The sequence below is a fragment of the Calonectris borealis genome, chromosome 3 (genome assembly GCF_964195595.1).
Source record: "Calonectris borealis chromosome 3, bCalBor7.hap1.2, whole genome shotgun sequence".
Lineage (NCBI taxonomy): Eukaryota > Metazoa > Chordata > Aves > Procellariiformes > Procellariidae > Calonectris > Calonectris borealis.
This window is the reverse complement of record NC_134314.1, coordinates 68,191,897-68,213,236: the sequence shown is the minus strand read 5'-3', so window position 1 is coordinate 68,213,236 and position 21,340 is coordinate 68,191,897. Positions and strand designations below refer to the sequence as shown.

Below are 21,340 nucleotides of genomic sequence, written 5' to 3'. Positions count from 1 at the left end.
GGCCCTTCCCCCGGCCCGGCTTGGCCCGGCCCGGGGACAGGCCTTTGTCGGTGACACGCCGTTAGGAAATGTGGGGAATACCCAGCTTGTAAGTGTATGCAGATGAGGAGCAGGCTGCCTTGCGTAATCCCCTCCTGTGGCGGGGAATAGGCACGGTCACCGCCGGGGAGAGGCGCCCGCGGGGGGGCCGCCCGGCGGGGCTCTCTCCGCGGCCTCCGGCGCCCTGCGGGGGGGGCGCCCGGGGCCACCCGGCGCGGCGGCGGCGGGCAGGGCGCCGGGGGGGACGGGACAGGTTCCGGCTGCCGGCACGTCCCCGCGGGGGGCGCCGGGGTGTCGGCGGGCAGAGGGGGTGTGCGTGTGTGCGGGGAGACCCGCCGCCACCGTGCCGGGGTGCGCGCGTGTGTGTGAGTGCGTGTGTGCGCGCTGCGCCGCGGTGACTGTTCCCTGAAGTGGGTGGGACGTTGGCCCGTTCCGGGAATGTTCCATGACGTGTAAACGCCACAGGAAGGGGGTTAACGAGGGGCTCGGCCGGGGCCGCCGCCGGGGCCTCCCGCCCTCCTTCTCCCCCGCCCGCCGACGGGGCTGCCGCGGGGGTGGCGGCGGCGCGGGGGCTGCCGGGGGCACGGACCCTTATGTAACGCGGGGTACGTGTGCGGCCGGCGGTGATTATGTAAGCGGCACGACCGCGCCTGTCGCACAGGATACCTCACGCCGGCACCGCGCGGCGGGGGCCGGCCGCGGCGGGAGGCAGGCGGGGACGCCAGGCAGGCAGGGACGCTGCGGGCTGCCTCTGCGCGTCCCCGCCTTTGGGGGGAAGCGGCGCGAGGAGGAGAAAGCCCCGGTTTAGCCCGGGTGGCGGCCCGCACCTCCTCAGCCCGCTCCGACCTCCCCGCCGGCGGGCGGGCACGGCCCTCCCCTCTGTGAGAGGAGCCCGAAGCGCGGGGGAGGGAGGTGATGTCTCTGCCTCAGGTGGTGCCCTGAAGAGCTCCGACCTGCGAGTGGGGAAGCCGGCGGGAGGCCCCGCCGCCTCAGCCCGCCTGGCCCGGGGTCTCCGCCGGCCGGCGGCGAGCACGCCTTGTCTCCGCGGGCAGGCGGCCGGGGCTCGCCCCAGGACAACGATAAAAGTCCTCCAAGCTTAATTTCCCAGAAAAAGAGTTCTCTGTTTTTCTTATTAGTTGGCAGTAATGGTCAAACATTATTTTGAGGTGGCTTTTTTTTTCCTTGGTATGGTAATTGCAGAAATTAAGCTTCCACTCAGACATTAAAGTTTTTTTTTGTTACAATAATTCATAAATACCCTTTTAAATTAAACTAATAGAAATACTAATGAGTTTCAGCAGAAATATTTTGCTAAATAATTTCCGTTCTCATTTTAAAATGAAGTCAACTCTAACATAAAGCCTGTCTGGTTTTGTACGTTATTTAATGATACAGAAAACATTTTATGCCTACTTACTCAAGGGTGTTAATTCTCCCTCCCAAGTCTATATTATGTGTATTATTATGAAAAAAGTGAATCAAGTGGTCGGGGTGGCAAAAGCAAGCCACGAGTCGGTGGGTCTGCGTTACTCTACTCCACGGAGCTGTGCGTGCAGACGGTGCCTTCTGTTCGTGTCTGTGCAGCTCCGAGCGCAAGGGGGCTCCGGTCGTCGTTAGGAGTTCTGGGGACACCGAGTAATTACAGTAATTACTAAATTGAAAGAACTACTGGTCTAACAAGGTACAGATTCAGTGGGCCCAGTTTTTAAGTTCTGTTGTTGTTGTGGTGAATTACCAGTGACTACCAGAGGAATTTGATCCTCAGGTTATGAGGACGCAATGCAGAATCCTCAGTATTTTGATAGTGAAAATGATATGCAGACATGCTAAAAAAGTGCATCTGTTTTTAAAGATAGGAGAGTCTCTGCCTGTTAGGTTTGCAGCATGTGGACATATTTAGATAGATGCAGTGTAACCTGGGGGTTATGTTTATTTACAGTTAGATGTTAAATCCTGCCTTCCAGTCAGGAGATACTTCTGAAACTTCAGGTATGAATTATCTGAAAATTTCTTATGATTTTTTTGCTTTGCCTCATTTAAAAAAAAAAAAGTTAGTGTTGTAGATTAGGCTGAGAGGGTTTTTTCCATGTGAGTTTTAAAAAGTTACTACTGTCATCTGTAAATACATGTAAGGTTACTGTGGTTTTCAGCCATGCAAAGGCAGCAGTGGTATACAAAGTCAGGGTGTCATTGCTTTTGTTGATAGAACAATCCAAATTTTTGATGTTTTGTAGGCTATTGTGTTGACATTATTTTCCAATGGCTATTTGGCATAGCAGGCATATACAGCCTGGCTGAGGTGGCATGTTAAAACATCACTGGTATGGATAAGAATAAAATTGAGCAGCATTTGCCCCAAAACACAAATGTAGAGGACTTTTAATTGTGTATCTAAGTCCGATTGTGTGGCAACAGTGCAGAACGCTTCTTTACAAAGGCAGATTTTTAGATTCTCAAGTGACTAGATTGCCTCATATGTGAGATCTGTTTACAAACCTTCTTGTTACTATGAAGACAAAACAGTGCGCCATATGAATTCATGTGGTCCTTGCTGAATAATGGTACATGTGTCTGCTTGAGTGTTTGGCAGTATATCATGTTTAGTTTATGTGGTGGCACCCTACAAGGCCATTCTTTTTTGACTTTTAACTATTTCTAATACCATTGGCTGGACTCAGTTATATGAGTAAACTTATGACGCTGGTCCGTATGTTTGTAACTAAGCTGGAAGTTTTTGAAGCAGGACATTTATTGTTAAGCATTTTGCCAAGCTTCTTTGTTTATTCATCTATTTAGGTGCTTGTTTTTAAAAGAATTAAGGTGAACTGGATTTAAACAAAAGTGAAAGTAATGAGTACCATTTTGCATGTCTCTCTCCTCATCGTTTTCAAGTCATCAGCAGGGGCAGTTGCTGTTACTACTTTTGAAATTTAACCATATTGGGTAAGGTGGTGGGAATATAGGAGCTGTGTGTCTGGCAGAAGTGGTTTACTTAGCAAAATACTGCAATACTTACCCATCAAAGAGAAAAATGCTTGCTGTTTAAGAGTATTACTGTAGAGTGTACACGTCCCAGTTATGTGACTTGTATTATGAAATATCGCAAGCTATCTTTCAAATTTGAGTATGGTGGGGCTTTGTAATAAGCTGTGGTCAGTTATATTGATAGCTGCCCTTCTAGCTCTGTAAGTAGAGCGCAGCAAGTACTACTTCCATGTACTTCCATGTACAGAAGTACTACTTCTCACTTGATTCCGTATAAGGATTCCAGGTAAATTGCCAGAGCTGAGAACTAACTTTCTCTGCCTGTCTTAGGTCCTAACATAAATCTGGCCCAGCAGAAGTTGTTTCTTTATGTCAGTGGTCTTCATACAGGGTAAAGAGAGGAAGATGTTTTATCCATCTTAACTCAGTCATTGAGAAGAGGTGAACCTGGCAGTGCGTGGTTTTAAATTGTTGGTCCTCCTAGCAGGAGGAATACATAATTGTTGTTAGATGTGATGGGTTAAAGTCTTCAGCAAGAGTTAACTGCTCCTACTCTTGGGAGCTCCACAGAAGTGTTGAGTGCAGAGGCTGCATACCTTTGTTATTTGAAAAAGCTCCTATAAGTTATGAGGAAACTGCTTTAAAAATTCTTTTATTTAAAGAGGCAAGTTATTTTTCGTAACAGATTTCTTAAACAGCATCTCTGAAGTACAGATTAAAATAACTATTTTTGAAGTTATTACCGTAATAACTGTTTTTTTTTTTTCTCTTTAGTAGAAGGAACTATCTAGCAGTTCTTAAAGAAGTGAAGAAACAGCAAGGGGAAGCGTAAGCTAGATGGAAAGTGGAGAATAGTATTTTTCACGTTTCAATCAGTAATTTTGGATGCTACATTTAATTAAAGTAGCACAGAATTATCACAGAAGAATGAAAGTTTCAAGCTGACTGTGCCATTATAATAGGAAATGGTAGCTTTGTACAGTTTTGTTTCTCTTTTGGGGGCTTAAACATTTTTTATAAGACTTTGCAACAACTGTTCTATTTCAGCAGGAAATATTAAAAAGCAATTAATTGGGGCCATATTTTTCATTCTCAAGTGAAATTAGGACTTGTAAAAGTGCTGGTCTGACAGCCTGAGAGCAAAAATCCATTGTAAATAGAAGTATTAGAAGTTTTTCCATGATAACCAACTAGCGAGCCCCTACTGGGACCTTAAGAAATCATCAGTGAGTTTAAAGAATATGTTAATCTCTGGAACATCTGATTTTTGGGTTTTTTACTGAAATAGCAAGTGGGAGGCACCACATACCTCTTATTTTAGCATTCTGAACTTTTGTTCATAAATTAAACAGTTGACTTTACCCTAACCACGCATTTGTAGTAGCTTGCCCCCAGTAAGATTTGTCCCCAGAAATGTCTCTCAAAGCTATGAGCATGGAAAAGGGGTGAGAGGGTATGCGTATGGGTAGGGGAAGCAATCTGATGCGGTGTTTCCAAATCCCCAATGTGAAATAATCGGAGGACGCACTTTGCCTGTCAAATTAAAAGTCTCTTGCCTTTTTTTTTATTGTCTTGTGATTAATTTCTCACCATCATTGATACTGTCTAAACATAAGAGTCTCTTCTTGCTCTGAGGAAGTTTTGTGGATTCTGGGTGCTTATTTTCATTTGTCTTTCAGGCACATTTTGTACATCTGCAAAATGGCCACTCTGTTCTCTGTATGCCAGGGTAATAGCAGCGGAGTGCGGACCACAACTGCTTATGGTCACAACATTGCTTGTGTTTCTGTATTTCCTTGTTCTGCCCTGGGCATGCCTCTTTTACTGTTTCTTGAAACTGAATATTGCCTTTCACTTTTTCATAGATTTATATATGAGTAAGCAAAAACCTATATGTGGGTTTTTTCTCCACTTTCTCTGGATGGGGGTCTCGGGGCGTACCTACCAAAAAATGTACCACTTAGATGGTAGTATTCTTAAAGCAATACAGTGTACCAATGTGGATGTAATTCTCTGATATAAATTCCCCTGGTACATGGTTACGCTGATATGACTAGTTTGTATAGTGGTTATATCCATATTTCTGAGTTTGTTTATGCACATTCTACCTCTGTCAGTGTAGATTTGGTCTCAACAGAAAAGGTCTTTCTAAAAATGACATAGAAACATAAGTAATGTAATAATGTAGTTGGTAATGGGTTTATGGCCACTTCATGCACACATGGGTTTGTTTTGTTGCACCTCAATTTGCGTTTAACAGAAAATTATTTTATTGTTTCGTTTTTTCTGTCCTAATACGCTTACAGAGGCTGAAAAATGCAACTCTATTATACAAGAAATTTCAGCCTGCACAAAAAAAATTGTAAAGAATATCTCTGTTCTTAAAAATGTAAGTTCACTTCATTGCAATTTAAGTAAGTTGTAATAAACTGCTGCAGCTCTGGCTAAAATCTCTGATTTATGTAAGCTGCCAAAAGGGGGAAAAAAAGGATGTACAGTATTTTTTGAAAAGCATGCTTTAATTGCTGTTGTGTCATACAGGAGGAACTCAAGGTTTGATTGCTAGAGAAATCAATTTCTTTTTTAGATAGTGGTTTATCGGAAATTCCGTACAAAGGAAAGCAGTTAGATAATTTGCATGTATAGTTCAGTTTAATAGAAAAGTGAAAACTAAAGGAGCTAAAGGGAATTGAAATTAGAGTGTCAGGTGGCATTTTAAAGGTAATGCAGTAAAGTAGGGTTTGACCCTTTTCATAAGAAAAACACTCATGAAAAAACAAAGCAGAAAAACCCCAGATTATTTTCTATAATTTATAGTGAAGTTTTGACTTTTTTGGCTACAGAGGTTAGTATTGCTGCTGGCCTGACTAGGCTAACTTAATCCTCCCTGCCTGCCCAAACCCTCTGCTGGGCTTGGTGGTGGACTGTCAGAGCTTGGGTGCACTCCTTATCAAGTGATTTATGAATATGGAGTAATACTGGATGTTTTCTAATAAGCAATTTAAAAAGCTGAAAGAAATGTCTAATTACACATTGTAGGACATGATATAATCTCTGAGAATTTAGTAAAGCAGAATGCTTAATTTTGTTGAAATAATACTATTTAATGAGCAGTTTTGCCATAGAGAATATCTGCACTTCAGCAGAGAAGAGCTTTATGTTTAAAAAAATCTAACAGGACAGGATCAGGATTATCAGAATTAGTCTTATTAGACAGTGGGGTTTTCTTGCATATTGTTTTTTTCATTTAAGTAAGATAAATGGCCCAATCTCTGTATTTATGTATTTTGTATATGTGGTTTGCATTAAAACAAAACACATGTAGTGTGTCAAGAAAGAATAGCATGAAATAATAACTGGGATTACCCTTCCTTGACAACAATTAGAGCAAAAACTATTTAGTTTAGACCAAAGTCAGTATTCAACAGAGACTTAAGTTGCTGGCATCTATTAACAGTCTTAATAGCTCAGTGTAGTTCATTTTGAGTGTAGTCTGTTCACAAAAGTCCTAAAAGTATGTGGAGTTTCATGTTCCTTGTCTTTCAAAGACATAAAATAGTTCAGTTAGCTGGAAAATGTATCTTTATTTGCTCTAACTGTTGTCAATTTATGTGGGGTTTGAAGGTGATTTTATTTCTTTCTGCACAAGCATTAGCAATGAAAAAGAGATGCTTTAGAGACTAACGCAGGCCCCTGGTTAACTGACATCTGTGCATGCTGACAGGGTTTAACTGAGTCCTTTGTGACACCTGTGAACACTGATTCCTCTTTAGAGTTGTATTTCTAAAACTGTTTTGTTAATGTTGTAGAAGAGAGAATCCAGTACAATTCGTGGTCTTCTGTAACAATAGAGATAGATTAATTTTGACTTTTTCCCATTTAAAGTCAGTTATGTTTATGAACACAGTTTCTGAAGCTGCTTACGAAAGGTTTTTGCCCTGCATTTGTCTGAGATAAAATAGTTCTTTAGTGAAAAAGGTATTTGTCTTTGGCTGGACATTCATAGACTCCTACAACCAAATTCCCTCTCCTCTTTAAGTCAATAAAAGTTTCTACACTTCGGTAAAGGTAGGATTTAACTACGAGCTTTGAGACCATAAAGTTGGACATCTTGATGCTGTGTGATATGATAGTCTATTCTGATCACCAGGAGAGGTCGTGATAGTAGGTACTTAAAGAGATTTTGCTTTAAAATCTCTGTAAAGCTATGTGAATATAATTTCTTCCAAAATTCTTAGTAAAATTGTGTCAAACAGAACTTGCAGCCTGTTCCATTATTTTGTGCTTGGTCCTACAATACTAGTAAAATTCCGCTAAAAGTTAGTGGATATTTTCACAGTGCTTCTTGGCTAGAATCTTTGTTTTCTTAAGGCTTAAATAACGGATGAGCTACATGTATTTAATTTTGTGAGGTACAGTTGAATTTCGATACAGGCTTAGCAAGATGTTACTAATACATCTGAAGAAATTTGTGATAAGTGTAAGGGTAAGAGTCATTTATATAATATGCCTGAGTAGAAAATGACATTAGTGAAATGATGTTAGTGATGTTAGCACAATGTTAGTGAAATACAAACTCACAGGAAGGTGTTTGTTTTAGAGCTAGAGTGATGCCAAGTACAGTGTTCCTACCTCTGCAGTAGGTTGGTATGGTGGCAAAATGTTGGGATGGAGAGGGCGATAAAGTTGGTCTGGTAAGTTATCTGTCACATTTCATACATGTCATATCTTCTTTAGTTTTTTAATCTCTGGTTTACTTAATTACTAATTAAAAAAATACACAAATTGTACTCATCTTTGACCTAATTTATCCTAGTGGGTAATGTTAATTATTGGTGAAAAACTTCAGAATCAGCCATGCATTAGTAAAATTACTACCTAATTCGGAGTAATTAGTAGGGCAGGTTTGAGTCAGCTATGTTTTTGTAAAGGAGTAAGGTTGTAAGTTGGAACTGATAATACGGTAGTACGAAGGTTCCCATAGCACCTTTCTTTGGTCTAATTTGTTATTGACAGGACTTTGGTCTGTGAAATGTCGGGAGACAAAAGGATGACATACAGTACTCTAATTTTCTCTGCTTTGTTTTTAGCTCAGCTCACTAATAGTTGAAAACTGTTACCATATCGCTGTTCAGTGAATCCATTGAATTAGTTAGTGATCTCTTTGTGGACAAAAATTCAGTGATGAATTCATGTCGCTCTTATGAACAGGCTTGGCAGAGAGGTGAGAAAGGAAATGGAAGCGTATCAGATCCTCTGAAACTTTTCTTTCGGAGCAAGGACAAGGTGTGTTTATACAGCACCTTGGACACGCTTGTTTTGCGTATGGGTTGTACAGATTTCAGCATCCAGAGTTGATAAACCTGAACCTTTCATGATGGCAGGTGGGCCCGGACACATTCACTTGTAAAAGATAAATGTGCAATGAGAAGAACCTGTGCTTTAGTTTTGGTCTGTGTCCTCTATGTGATGCTTTATAGTGGTGTGTCTGGGGTCTTTGCTTGTTCTTCTGCACTAACGGCGAAGTAGCTTTCAGTAGATATACCCTGACTCTGCTTCCCTTGCTCCCCAGATCACCCTCTGCATGGCAGGAAAGAGAAGGACACATGGGACGATGGAGTTCCTTTACGCACACCTCTCCAAAGCTTCAGTGCAGCATATTTTCCACAAATGGAGTGGCTATGAGAGAAACCTTTTAATTTTCTTTCTTTCTCTCTCACAGCCTTAGTAATTAAAGAAGAAAACAAGGATGCTACATACATGTTTTTGGATGTATGCTGGTTGAGAATGAGGCCTAGAGGGGAAGATAAATAGGATGGGAAGGAGAGGTTTGAATGTGACTGACAGTGGATTATAATAGCCTACAAGAAGTTATTTTTATCAGATCAAGTCTCCCTCTAACATTAAATTCTCAATCTAAAGAATTTTAGTACTACAGCCTTTAAAATCCCTGTCCAGTCGCAAGTTGTACAGCATGTCTTGATGAGTAACTAAGATCCGATAGGAGGCACCATCTCGGATACAGCGGTAGCATCCTCTAACTTCCATTGTTCGACATCTCCACAGACAATTTACACACAGAATACAATGCCTTCTTATCTTGCTCAGTGCTTGCAGGTATTTCTCTTTACATTTGCTTATGCGCTGTTTTGATTTAATTTAGGTGCAGTATCATTTGATTCTGGTCAATAGTTCAACCCATTTAACTAGCAAGCAGGGGAATAAATGAAACTAATTTTGACTAACTCTTTCTCAGTCAAGTGGGTTGTCTGGCAAGCCAAAAGTGTAATAAATAGATTTTGTGGCTATTTACAGACACACACTAGAAAACAGCCATGCTTTCCAGTTTCATTACATAATTCAGACAGTGTCACATCCAGATGATGGGATTACACCTGTGTTTTTATGCATTTTTTTGGCTCCTGCTTTGCTGTTTTCCCTTAAAAATAAATAGATTACACCAGAAAATTGAGGGGTTTTGCTATATTGCATGAAGAAATATTTAAGCACGCATGTATAAGTATCTACATATACACTTATGTACATTTATATGATCATAGCTTTTGCCTCCAGTCATGTTCTGTCTCCTTCACAGTACGGGATACCTGGAATAACTTCATGAGAGCTCGTGGTTGCAGGTCTGGCTTGTTTGTCACTGAGAGGAAGATTTGTCTTAGATTCAATGTAGGTTCAACTTCTGCTATTATTTAAATATGAAAGAAAATATTTTAAATAAATTTATTTGCATTATTTATGTGCGAGTATTAGCATTTATTTCACAAGTGCGTACATAGATGCATATACACAGCCACATTTTGTTAAACAGGTAAAAAATCGAATTAGTTGTCTATGATGAACTGCTGTGGTTTCGCTTTGGTGCAATGAGTATCAGAATCTGCCCAGGTGATCTTTCCAAAGTGTTATTCACTGTTCCTGGTATATTGCTGATACGATGATGCCAGCAGAGTCAGTAACTGAGCGTGGCCCATTTTATTGCCTGTGACTGATTCAGCCAAGGTCATGTCTTGTTGGACCCTGAAGATATTTTCCTTCTAAGTTCAAGCACTTTGAATTCCTTTAAATCCTCTTCTTTCTGAAGGACGTAATCGTATCACTCTTAGTTTAATCAGAAGGTTAAAGGATCATTTCTGAGGCCCTGTCTTTGGTAGTGCATGACAGTCAACTTGTGCGTGGTGCTCATTAACCCTCACTGCTGTGGTAGGACACCCACTTCAGCGCCATGGCTGAACGAGTGGTGCCAGGACTCATGGCTGTAGAAATGTGACCAGAAAGTCAATCCATGAACAGACTGCCTGTGTAAATAGAATATGTAATTGAAAGATATAATAAAAAACACTTGCATCATGCCAACACTTGTTATCTTGTTGCTTGACCTTCACTTTCTCTGGTGTCAAGTGCAAAACCATCTTGCCCTCATCTCACAGTTTTCTAATCAGTGCCCCACAGCTGAGAAGATGACACCAAACTGCTCAGCACAGCTTGTGTTACCGTGTGAACTGCCTTGTCTCTTGTGAATAAAATGAAAACTCTGTCATTTTGGATCAAATCCTGACTTCAGTAAAAGTGCAGAATGGCAAGTTGCTATTGATTTTTCATGAGGCCAGGATTTTGCCATCAGCTCTAGATAGGACTTGTACTGCTGAAATAGTGCTCCTCGTGACTGTCTCAGCCTATAAATGGAAACCTCCAGCGTGTGAGGTTTGCTCTTCATTGGAAATAGTAATGCTAGGTGAGAATATTGGAAAAACTGTCTACATGGAAACAGCCTCTGGATACTTCAGGCAGAGAAGATATAAAACAAAAGGCACTCTCCACAGAAATGATTGTTACATTGCCAGATGGTATAAGGTAATTTGGAAAGAAAGAGTAAAGATGTATTATCTACCCCAAGGTGCTTTCATTGTGATTTGAATATAAAATGCATGAAGTCTTAGGTACAAGTGTTGGAACTGACAATGGCTTAGAGCTGTGGTTTTAGCTTTTTTTTTTTTTTTTTGTAGTTATAACCCATCTCAGAAGGGAACTTGTTGGGTTCCTGAGGGCATCATAGTTCCAGCAGAGATTGTGAGCTTGGAGCCTGGACTGTACCCTACCTGTCCTGTATGCTTGTTTCCCCAATGAAATCCCATTATCTGGGTTTGGGACTGCTTGTTAAGGTGTGAGAAACTTGCATTTCATTTCAGTTTGTGCATGATGTCATTTTGGTTTTGTTCTTTTTTTAATGAGGTCTGATACCTTCTTGTTTCAAGTGGCATAATTTCAGAGATTTTTTTTTTTTCCTGCTTCTGGTATGGTTCAGCATAAAAAAGACACACGAAACCAATATTTACAATAGGTTTGCAAGGTTCTAGAACGATGTTTCATTCTAGTGTAACCTACCTATGTATCTAGTCCTCCGTCTGAAGCCCAGTATTATTGAATTGAATTGGTTTATCACTGATAACTGGGTTTCTCTTTGCACTTTCCCAGTTTTAGATGTAATTTTGAAAGAATCTTGCACCTGATGGATTGATTAGAGGGGAGATGAGCTATTTTATTTTTTTAAATACAACAAACAAAATAAAAAAGGAAGGGGAAAAAGCCCAGATCAACCAAAGCTTATGACATGATTTTAGAATGCATAACCTTGGGCAAAAAGGGCCAGTTATTGGAGTAGTTCTTGAGTAACCTAATTGTTTGATAAGGATCCTTGCCTGTTTAAGTTGTTGTTGGTTGTTGGAAACATTCCATTTCTAAATTTGTGCGTTACTGCATACCCTGAGGTATGTGTACAATCCACTGTAATTGCACAGTTTATTATTTTATTAATGAGAGCTATGATAATGTGTTGGCTCATGAATTCCCTCCAGTCCAGGTACGGTCTCCTAATTGCCCAGGGTTCTGTGATTCCATCGTTTATTCTGGGGATGGTGATGGAGAGCAAAAGCAAAGCCTTTACAAGCATGGCTTAAAGAACTCAGACCTTGCCCTAAAGCCTGGATTTGGTGTGATACTGTAAGCAAAGGCTGGAAAGGTAGGATACCTTTTTAACACACACCTAATGAATAATAATAGAAGCGGCAGAAGTGAATTCTTACTACATAATCCTGAGTACCTGAGACTTTGCCAGCTGGAAGGAGAGGGACGCACACCTTAATTGGCCTTCCCAACCATAACAGAGCACCCCTTCGTAATTCTTTGATCTGGGTCTCTCCTGCCTGCCTCTTTGCCTGAGCGGCTGGAAGACTCGCACTTCATTTGCTGTAAGGCACACAACAGTGAGCAAGCATCTGGCATGCAACAGCAGCTCCTATTTTTAATGAGCCTCCGGGGTAGCAGGCGTACTAGGGTGCCCATTCCCATGTTCCAGAAACTATTTCTGTGTGCAGATACTAGATTCGTAGTACAAGAGCAGGGAGCAGCATCAGTGGAGGCGTGGTCTGTGGAGGAGTTGGGGAAATCCAGTTTACTGTGTCTGTAACTCTGGAGACAAAACTTTCCCGTAAAAAGCCATGGCAAAACACCACAACCTCAAACAAACCTCAAACATTTGCCCCTCAGTGGTGCCCGGCTTTACTGGTACGCTGTAAACCTCTGACCCTGGGCTTGCAAGATCCGGGGAGCTCTCCGAGGATGTCGTGGCAGCCCGGGTCCCCCCAGCCTGCGGGACCCGGGGGCACGGCGAGTTCCCACTGAACGTGTCGCAGGCTGCCTTCTTACTGTGGTGGCTGGTACGGTTTTCCACAGCTTCTGAAACTGCTTATTACAGCGCTTGGCTCTTCTACAAGGGCTTTTCATAGCTGTAGCCCCTGTGGCTTGCTGCAGCATGGTTTTTCTGGTGGAACAGATGGTACATTACGTAGAAAGTTACTGTATTTTTGTATCATTGATTGTTATTTATTTATCTCGCTGTTTGTCTCCCCCCCCTTTTTTTTTAAAGTGGGCATATAGCATGAGTGCAGAATTTGGAATTGATACGGGATTTGCCTTTGATATATTAATCTTTATATTTTTGTATGTGTGTAGTATTTTACACTGAGTAGTATGTGCTTTCTGAAGTGTTGGTGAACACATTTTCGTCATTTGAATTGAAATTAGTTCAAAATACTTTAAGGGAAAAAAGCCTATGAAAGAAGATCTTCGAAAGGAAAAGTATATGTCTTCTTAAACAAGCTTTGTACAGTTTCGTTCTTAAGTCAGTAGATGTGTTTTCTGTATCTAATCTTTGTTTTTTTAATTGATATCATCTGGTCAATTTGAGTGAAAATGCTATTCCCATAAGAAAAATATTTATTCTAAATATTATTGTTGCCTAGGATCTTGTTGAATTCATGAGATACAGAAGCAGTCAAGTTGATTTAATATTTTTAACATTTTTATAGTGTTTTCTTGTTGTTTCCATGAAAGCAATTTCAATAAATATTTTAGCAATTGCTTTTGGTTTCTTGAAATTAGGTTACCTATTGTTGAAAACTGCAGGTTCTTAAACATGGCTTTCAGATCTGCTTTGTCGTGATTAGACATTTGAAATAAAACATAAAATACTTGAGCAAGCCCCAAAACAAGGGCTTGCCTTTTCCCCCCAAGTAGTTTCCAGGGCTTAATGTGTTTTGTCAATAGAATCTCCGTAAGTTGTTACTTACAAAAGATAGTTGCAATCACGGGGTTTTGGTTCCGCTTAGCCAAATCACTTTCTTATATTAACTTTTATTTATGTGTGTATATGTATTATTATATATACACACACACATATATATATATTATTTTATATATACACTCACACATACACGAGTGTACGTATGTACATATGTATACACACACAACACACACACCTATACACTCTCAGACTGTATGTCTACGGACACTCACATGCACCTGAAATGTATGGGATCATCCCATTTGAAATGTAAGGTTTATGTTTTCATCCCAAACCCGATCCTTGCCACATAATCGCAGTAGTGTTTTTCTCTTTGCAATGTAGTGTTTTATCCAGTAGCTTCTGAACGGGAGGCTGTGTGTCCTCATGTCTGGAGACCCCCTGAGGTACGTGGGGGAAGAGGCCAGCGCTGGTGGCGGAGTTGTCCTGGGGCAGGAGAGCACGGCACGGGGCAGCCGAGTGCGGTAGATGAGAAGACATGACGAGGGGTACGTCGGGAATTTCCGATTGCCGCCACTTTACTGGTGGTTGGATTGCATGTTGGATGCGGTCTCTCATGCCGCATCCCGCGTATGCCGTATTTAGCCTGGGTACCAGGTTCACAGTGAAAAACAAGCCCCCCACTTCTGTTTTCTGCCACATACATTTTGAAGATAAATAATTGCCTGCTATCAGGTGTTTGGCAGCTTGGACTTCGTCATCTTTATTTGCCTTGTTTTCCTCATAGAAGTGGCACAGGGTATTTTAATTATCTGTTTATAGGATTGCTCGAGAGAATTCCCTTAGTGATGAGACAGTTCAACAAAAAAATCTCAGGATAATGGCTTTTCCACTTGCACTTCTCAAACGTTCCTTCAAATGGAAGTGAAAGAATTATAAAAACCATGTACATAGTTTAAATTCCCGAGTGGTACAATGTAGTGGTTTTGTTCTAAGTATTACACAGATGGGTTGTAGAGGGTAAAAGTATAATTGAGTTTGAGGGAATCTGTAAAGGTGTTAAATATTTTGTAGGTAGCCAACTTTGTTTAAGAGTTGTTTTCCATATGTATTTGTACTAACCGCAACCAACTCCTATTTTGGAGTGGAAAAGCACGTGTTTTCATCAGCATACCAAGGGCACTAGCAGTGAGGCCAGTTCACAGTTTGCATCTGTCCCTTTGCTTTAAGTTTCAAACTTTAAATTAAAAAAAACCCACCACCACAGACACAGCTCTTCTTAAAATATTAGGGTCGTATTTGGATATAAAGTATACTGCAGAGAACATATGGCACTTTTTCACCTCAAACCATGGTAGAGATGGTTTAATACCATTCTTCAACTAACGGAACAGCAAGATGTAATCACCTGAAGATTAACTCTCAGGACATGGATGAGTGTGTGAAAACACTGCTGTTCCATGTTATATTCTCTACTCTTTAACAGACGCTATTGCAACAGGCAGCCCTAGATGTATGAAAAATGCCTATTGCAATACTGTGTGCTGGTGCTGAATGGCAACACAGCCTGGCCGCGTGCTGCTGTTGGACCATGCAGCAATTGTCTCAGTACGGTCAAAAGTACAGATTGTGGGTGCATTTCTTTCATTCTCGGATATGGGGCTAAAAATAGTTGACCAAGCTTATTCTGAGTGGTACTTTATGGTCAGATTTCAGAAAATCGAATGGCTTTCTTATGAGTTGTTTAGGATGCTGTGCACAGTGGAAGCATTCTTACAGTACTTTGAAGGTTTCGTCCCCTTTTTCCTTCTCTCAGGAGAACGTCACTACTTACACTCATTGCTGTGTATGATATGGTCCGGATTCTGATCCAGCACCCACATTTTTAAGGGCCAGATTCTGATCACTTTACTCCAATTGAACTAATCCAAACTGTCTTTGCTAAAGTTAATGCTTCTTTGATTCGATGCAGAGTTAAAATCAGATTTTCTTCCTCAGATTGTGTATATGGTGTACTGCAAATCATGGCCAACACCGAAGACTCATTTGTCTGCTTTTTTTAATACTGAAAAGAGTCCTGATGATTAGTGCCAGACTGACAATCTTCAGGATTAAGTTTTCAAGCTAACGTCAGAACAAGAAGCAGTAGAGGTTTCTTCATGCTAACTGGGCAGTGAATCTTCAAGATAAGCTGTCTTTGAAAAATTTACCTCTAAAGGAAAGGGTAGAAAACAACCAAACCAGCTCATATCCTTGTAGAAGAATATGTTTTTAAAAGTATATCCAAAATGTTTAGTTTATAAATAATTAAAAATATTATCTTTGACCTTCTTTTAGTAAAATTAGCAGTTTTGGTAAGCCAGTGGCATTGCATATGTCCCACAAAAGATACCATTTCTTATGACTGCAAGATACAGACTGGTGGTTCCCTAATTTCATCTCTAATACTCTGAATTACTAGGGCTGAAAGGCTGGCTTCAGTTCCCAGTGTGACCACAGGGTGGTTATTGCAGAAACACGGCAAAAATACTCGTCTTCAGCTAGAGATGGTAGTATGAGATGAGAATCCAGAAAAGCATTTTCCGAACTCCTGTAACCTTTTTCATTGAGGTTTGTTGAATTAAGTGCCTCTATTTGAAAATCAGCTTCCATCAAGTGGAGCACTGCTACCCAATCTGTCTCATTCAGTGTACAGAGGAAAAGTCTAGTGTCCCGGACACCAGAGGTTGTTGCGGGGACATGCTCATTGTGGAATGACTGTATTTATCGCTGTATTTTGACATGTTGCTCAAAGACTAACGAAAATGGGTCTAGAATGTGTCTTATGAGTGAGAGCCTACCGTAAGCCTGTCCACCCCCCTACCCCAGGGGAGGATCAGCTACAACCAAACCATTTCCTATGGGTGGTTGTTCAGTTTGCTCTTTAAAACTTCCAGTGGTGGAGACTCTGAAACCTCCTGGATGGTCTCATTTGGATTCTTAACGATGCTTTCCATTAAAGAAGTCTTTCTAATGTTTAACTTAAGAAGGTAGTAATGGTGAGTAGGTTCTTCCTGCGCTTGCCAGGTAAGTATACTAATGATTTACTTGGGGTCAGATGGACAGCCTGTGAGACAATCAGTTACCAAATGCTCAACTCCCACGTGCCACTACCCAACTCCTGTGCCTTCACCCTTTTCCTTAAGCTGGGCCCTTATCTGCTTCAGAAAGGCGGGGGCAAAATTGAAAAGCATCTGTGTTCGCTTTGCTGGGTTGTCAGTCATATCTGACAGGGGAATCCTGTAATTTTACACTCTAGTTCTGCCCCAAATGGATTCACAAAACGTGTTTTACTCCATGGGATCCAAAAATATGTAAGCCTTGATTTCCAAATGCTTGCAGAAGTATGGGCTGTAGCAAGAGCTTAGTGCATTTCTATATTGTAGTAATAGTCTTACACAAGCTGTACAAGAAAAATAAGACCAGCACGGGTCCTGAGCAAATATTGTTTCTATTCAGATACGATACTTTGCAGCTGAGCCTGGTAACACGCTGCTTAGCTGTTTTGCTATGCAAGTGCCGAGAACGCTGTTAGCAATAAAGCCACTGCTGGTTTCTCCTCCAAAACCTCCCTCCTTGCAGTGCATTGGAAATGACTGAACTTTGGCCCTCAATCTGCTGACACCCTGAGGGAGTGTAAATGTAATGACGTCTTTGCTTGTTTCAGCTGCACAACAGGAAACGCTCATGGCCTCCCCTTCTTCCTGCTCTGAGAAAGTGCTGCCTTTTTTTTTTCACCCCTCCCTTCCCCTGCAGTCGAGCGGGCTGAGACCTAGTTTCAGGTCTGGGCTCGGCAGCCAGCCGGTGCTCGCACGGGGCCCCCATTGCTGCTGCCTTCTCGCCGGGGCAGCCAGTAGCCTCCCTATTGCTCTGCTGTGGCGGTGATGCCAGAATTACGAGCGTTTTAATTTTTACTTTTTTTTTTTTCCCCGGAGAAGTGACTGAGAAGAGAATACAGTTATGTGGCAATGGCTTGCTCCACAGAGCATGTCACTGGATACAGCTCAGCTGCAAAGAGCAGGATGGTCAGGTGATGATTTGCCTTGGGGAGACTACATCTCTTGCATAATATAGAGGACACGCTGTCAGGTGGGCATTCAGGGATCCTGGAATACGGTCCCAGTAGTGCTGAATAATGCTGAATATACAGGGCCTGAACAGATTTCTTTGCCTTGCTGGAATACGGAGGCTTGCTTCTTGCAGAGCGTTGACAGGAAACCTGTTTAACCCTCTCTGGCTGCTGCTTTTTCACTTTGTAACCAAAACAGGGATATGAGTAAGAATGGTTCTTGAGAAACACAAGCATTGTGCAGCTAACTCAGGGAGGAGGATTTCATCTCATCAAAGTCAGCCAAAACATTAAAGCAACACAGCGTTCTTGCGAGTGAAAATAATTGGTTCAATATTCAACTGTTATTCTCTAATGATTGGGGGGGCGGGTCACTCTCTTAAAAAATAAAATGCATATGCACTAGGGAATTTGCATATTGTGGTGTGAGAAGAGGCACTGAGTAGTCTAGAGTACAGTATCCTAAATTTGAAAGATTTAATTAACTTTGAATGTAAACAGTGCTGGTGCAGTTACTTATTCATTTGTTTAATGTTGCATAGGCGTATTCTTTGAGGAGCAGCTTTTGCCTGGGTTCTGTAATAAGTAAGTTCTGGATTTACCTCATTAATCTATCACACTACCTAGCTAAATAACTGTTGTTTTTAACACGCTGGAGTTATGTAACATGAACCATGCCTGGCGAGATGCTTGCAAGCAGGGAAGAGCAAGATAGGCAAAGAAATAACGGCACTCAGCCTTTTGCGGAGCAGGATATGACTGGGTATTGAAATGAAATACTGCGTGTTGGTACTCTCAGCCGTACAGACAAGGTCCAGCTATTCATTATGAGGATGTGTCTTGAAACAAAGTCTTGGGATGGAAATGTTTAACAGACAGAAGAGTGAATTAGCTCAGGCATGTGCAGTCCTTGGAGGGTTTTGTATATGTGCATGCCAAATTCCACCCCCCTTCACCCCCCCCACTCCCCGGCGTTGTTTTTGCTCTGGAAAAGCACTGTAGAATAGTAAATGGGAAAAGTCTCTTAAATGGGGCTGATTTCACGTGTAAAAGAAAATGGCTTGATGAGCTGTGATTGCCCCTATAAAGTGTTACATAAATCTGTTTTCTTCTTTTAAATATGCCCCTATAGGGTCATTAGGCAAGTATATACTACAATAGTCCCCTGTCTCAAGGGATTTTACAACCAGTTTATGGAAAAAGGGGAAGCAAGTAGTTACATGAATGCATTAGAATAAAAGCAATTGATTTTAAGTTAAATCTTCCTTTAATAATATTTCCTTGACAGTTTTCTCTGCTGTTACTCAGTTTTGATCTTCGAAGTCATGCTGAGTTGTTAAGCCTGGAATGACCTTTTGCTTTGGTGGCATGGATACAAATATTAAATAATAATATTAGGAAATAAAGGCATGAGAATAATAGGTCTTTAGTAAAGGAGTGGGAATAATGACTTTTTAGGAAAGGAATGGTTTGGTGCTCCTGAATTCCCCTTCAAACTGTCCCGCTCTGTCTCATTTTGACCAAATAATTCTGTATTTTTCCTTCCTTTCATCTATAGATGAAATAGCTGTAAACTGTGGCGTAGGGTTATTAACTACCGTTTTTTGAGATTTTATTGTTATTAACAACAAATACTCAAAAATGAGTGCTGGTATTTATGGTCTTCTCTTATATACTACCATATGTGCATACATACACAGTGGCTTATTATGCATTAGTACAGGCAACAGCTGAGATGTTATAATGGGAAACAGTTACATCTGTATGTCGCTTCTGTAGCTAGCACCATTGCTGATAATCTCAGCACGGAGAAGAGGAGATGAACAAGCACATACAGAAACATGTATTTTCTCACACAGGAGGCCATTCAGGTCACGGCCAAGGGATGTCGAAAAGGCACTATAAGGAAATGGACCGTGTTGCCCTCATTATGTCCTTATTTTCCAAACAAATGCAGGATTTCTCTTGGACTGCCAGTGCAACATCCTTCAGAAGGAACTTGGTTTTTATGAAAATCTAAATTTCAGGAGAATTTTCATTTATCGCACTGAATTGATTTAGGTTTGTATAGTCATGTGTTACTGTAACAGCGGCAGAAGCTTAGAGCTGGGGATCTAAGTAGTGGCATATAAGGACACCAAGATCTTGTAGGTGGAGAAAGACCTTTTCCTGAATCTGCGTGATTATAACCAAATATAGAGTTCATCAAATGCTTTCTATTTGTATCGACTCCAATGCTCGCTACTTTTGACTCTGTAGTGGTTGTTGGCTGGCTAATAGTAATGTCCTTTCTGCAACTCCATGATTTTCTTAATGCAGATGAATATTATGTAGGGGCATCATCTAAAATTGTTGAAATTTTTGTGCACACTATCAATAGTAGCATGGGTGCAATTTTCCGATGTGGTTAATTAGGAGGGTTTGAGTGTCCTTTACTTGAATTTCTCTTACTTTTTTGGATGAGAAATCCTCATAGTTTTGTTAAGAGCCGAGACTTGCAAGGCCAGGAGGGTAGGAGGGAGCACCGTGCAGCCCACGGGAGTTTTGACCCCGCATTTCGGTAGAGCCTATGGGATGGGCACAGCTGCAAAGGGGGTTGTTGTGGCTGCCTGCTGCGTTACGTTGTCTGGTGAGAGCCGGTGCCCGCACCCCTTCGAACAGGGGCGGGCTGAGTGCGCCGGGGCGTGCGCCGGGGCGTGCGGCGGGGCTGTGCGGGCTCCGGCAGGAGCCACGGCAGATGGGCGCTGCTGGGCTCGGCGCCCAGGAGCAGCAAGGGTTGTTCACCCTCTGCCGTGGGAGGTGTGGGCTGGCCTTGATTTCTGGTGGAATTTCTGTGAAATCAGTGTGATCTGAGTGGGCAGAGTAGGGCGAGTGTGTGGCTGCCCGATGAAGGAAAGTAGCTGCCATGAGTGACGCTGGTGCACGGGCAGGGAGGGGGTGTATCTGCGTGTGTGTGCAGGCAGTGGCTTGCTCAGGAGTAAACTCTCACATCCTGGGGTCTTTGAATAGATCTTCGGAGGTTAATAGTCCTGGTCATAACGGTCTGCAGAGAGGGATTTCTTCCCTGCAAGTTGCTGTACACAGTTGTTCCATTTTCCTTGCTTTTGTTAAAAGCCTGTGTATCTTGTCTGTTCAAACCCTGAAGTGTCTTCAGGTTATCAAGTTGTTCCCGTATTGCAGCACAACTTGAAATAATTACCAACTCAGTTTCACCATTTTTGCTAGTTAAAAAAAGGTGAAATTTAATTTACACAAATTATTTAACTACGTGAGATGCTCGGCATGAAAATGACTAGGTGCAAATTAAGATTAAATAAGTAAAGGAGAAAAATATGTTGTGCATTACATTTGTCATATTTAATGTTCTATTTGTATTTCATTACCAGTCCATCTGCAGGAAGACTTCTCTTAGCAGATTGAAGCATTTTTTCAAGAAAAAACCCAAATGTACAGTTAGGCTGATAGAAACAAAGTTTTAATCTGAATAGATTAAGACGGGAGAGTTTTAATAATATCTTCTCGCTACTGCAGGCTTACTTTCTTTTAACTCTGGTTACACTATGTGCCTTGATATGATCTCAGGAGCTGTGCAATGGCCACACTTTCTCCAG

The 21,340-nt window shown here is 41.6% G+C and overlaps 2 protein-coding genes across 10 annotated transcripts in view; one reads left to right on the top strand and one right to left on the bottom strand.

The window, feature by feature from the left end:
• HIVEP2 (HIVEP zinc finger 2) overlaps positions 1-21,340 on the top strand; it is a 144,492-nt gene that overhangs the window by 862 nt on the left and 122,290 nt on the right. Inside the window, exon 1 of one of the 9 annotated variants that reach the window (XM_075146006.1) lies at positions 1,973-2,028. The exons of 7 other annotated variants lie outside the window; for them this stretch is intronic. The gene's annotated coding sequence lies outside the window, so the exon portion shown is untranslated. Of the gene's footprint in view, positions 1-1,972; positions 2,029-16,618; positions 17,750-21,340 lie in introns of those variants that run through there. One more of the 9 variants, XM_075146008.1, reaches the window with a different exon arrangement.
• Positions 1-21,340, bottom strand: part of PEX3 (peroxisomal biogenesis factor 3) — a 261,856-nt gene that overhangs the window by 223,005 nt on the left and 17,511 nt on the right. The window lies entirely within an intron of this gene.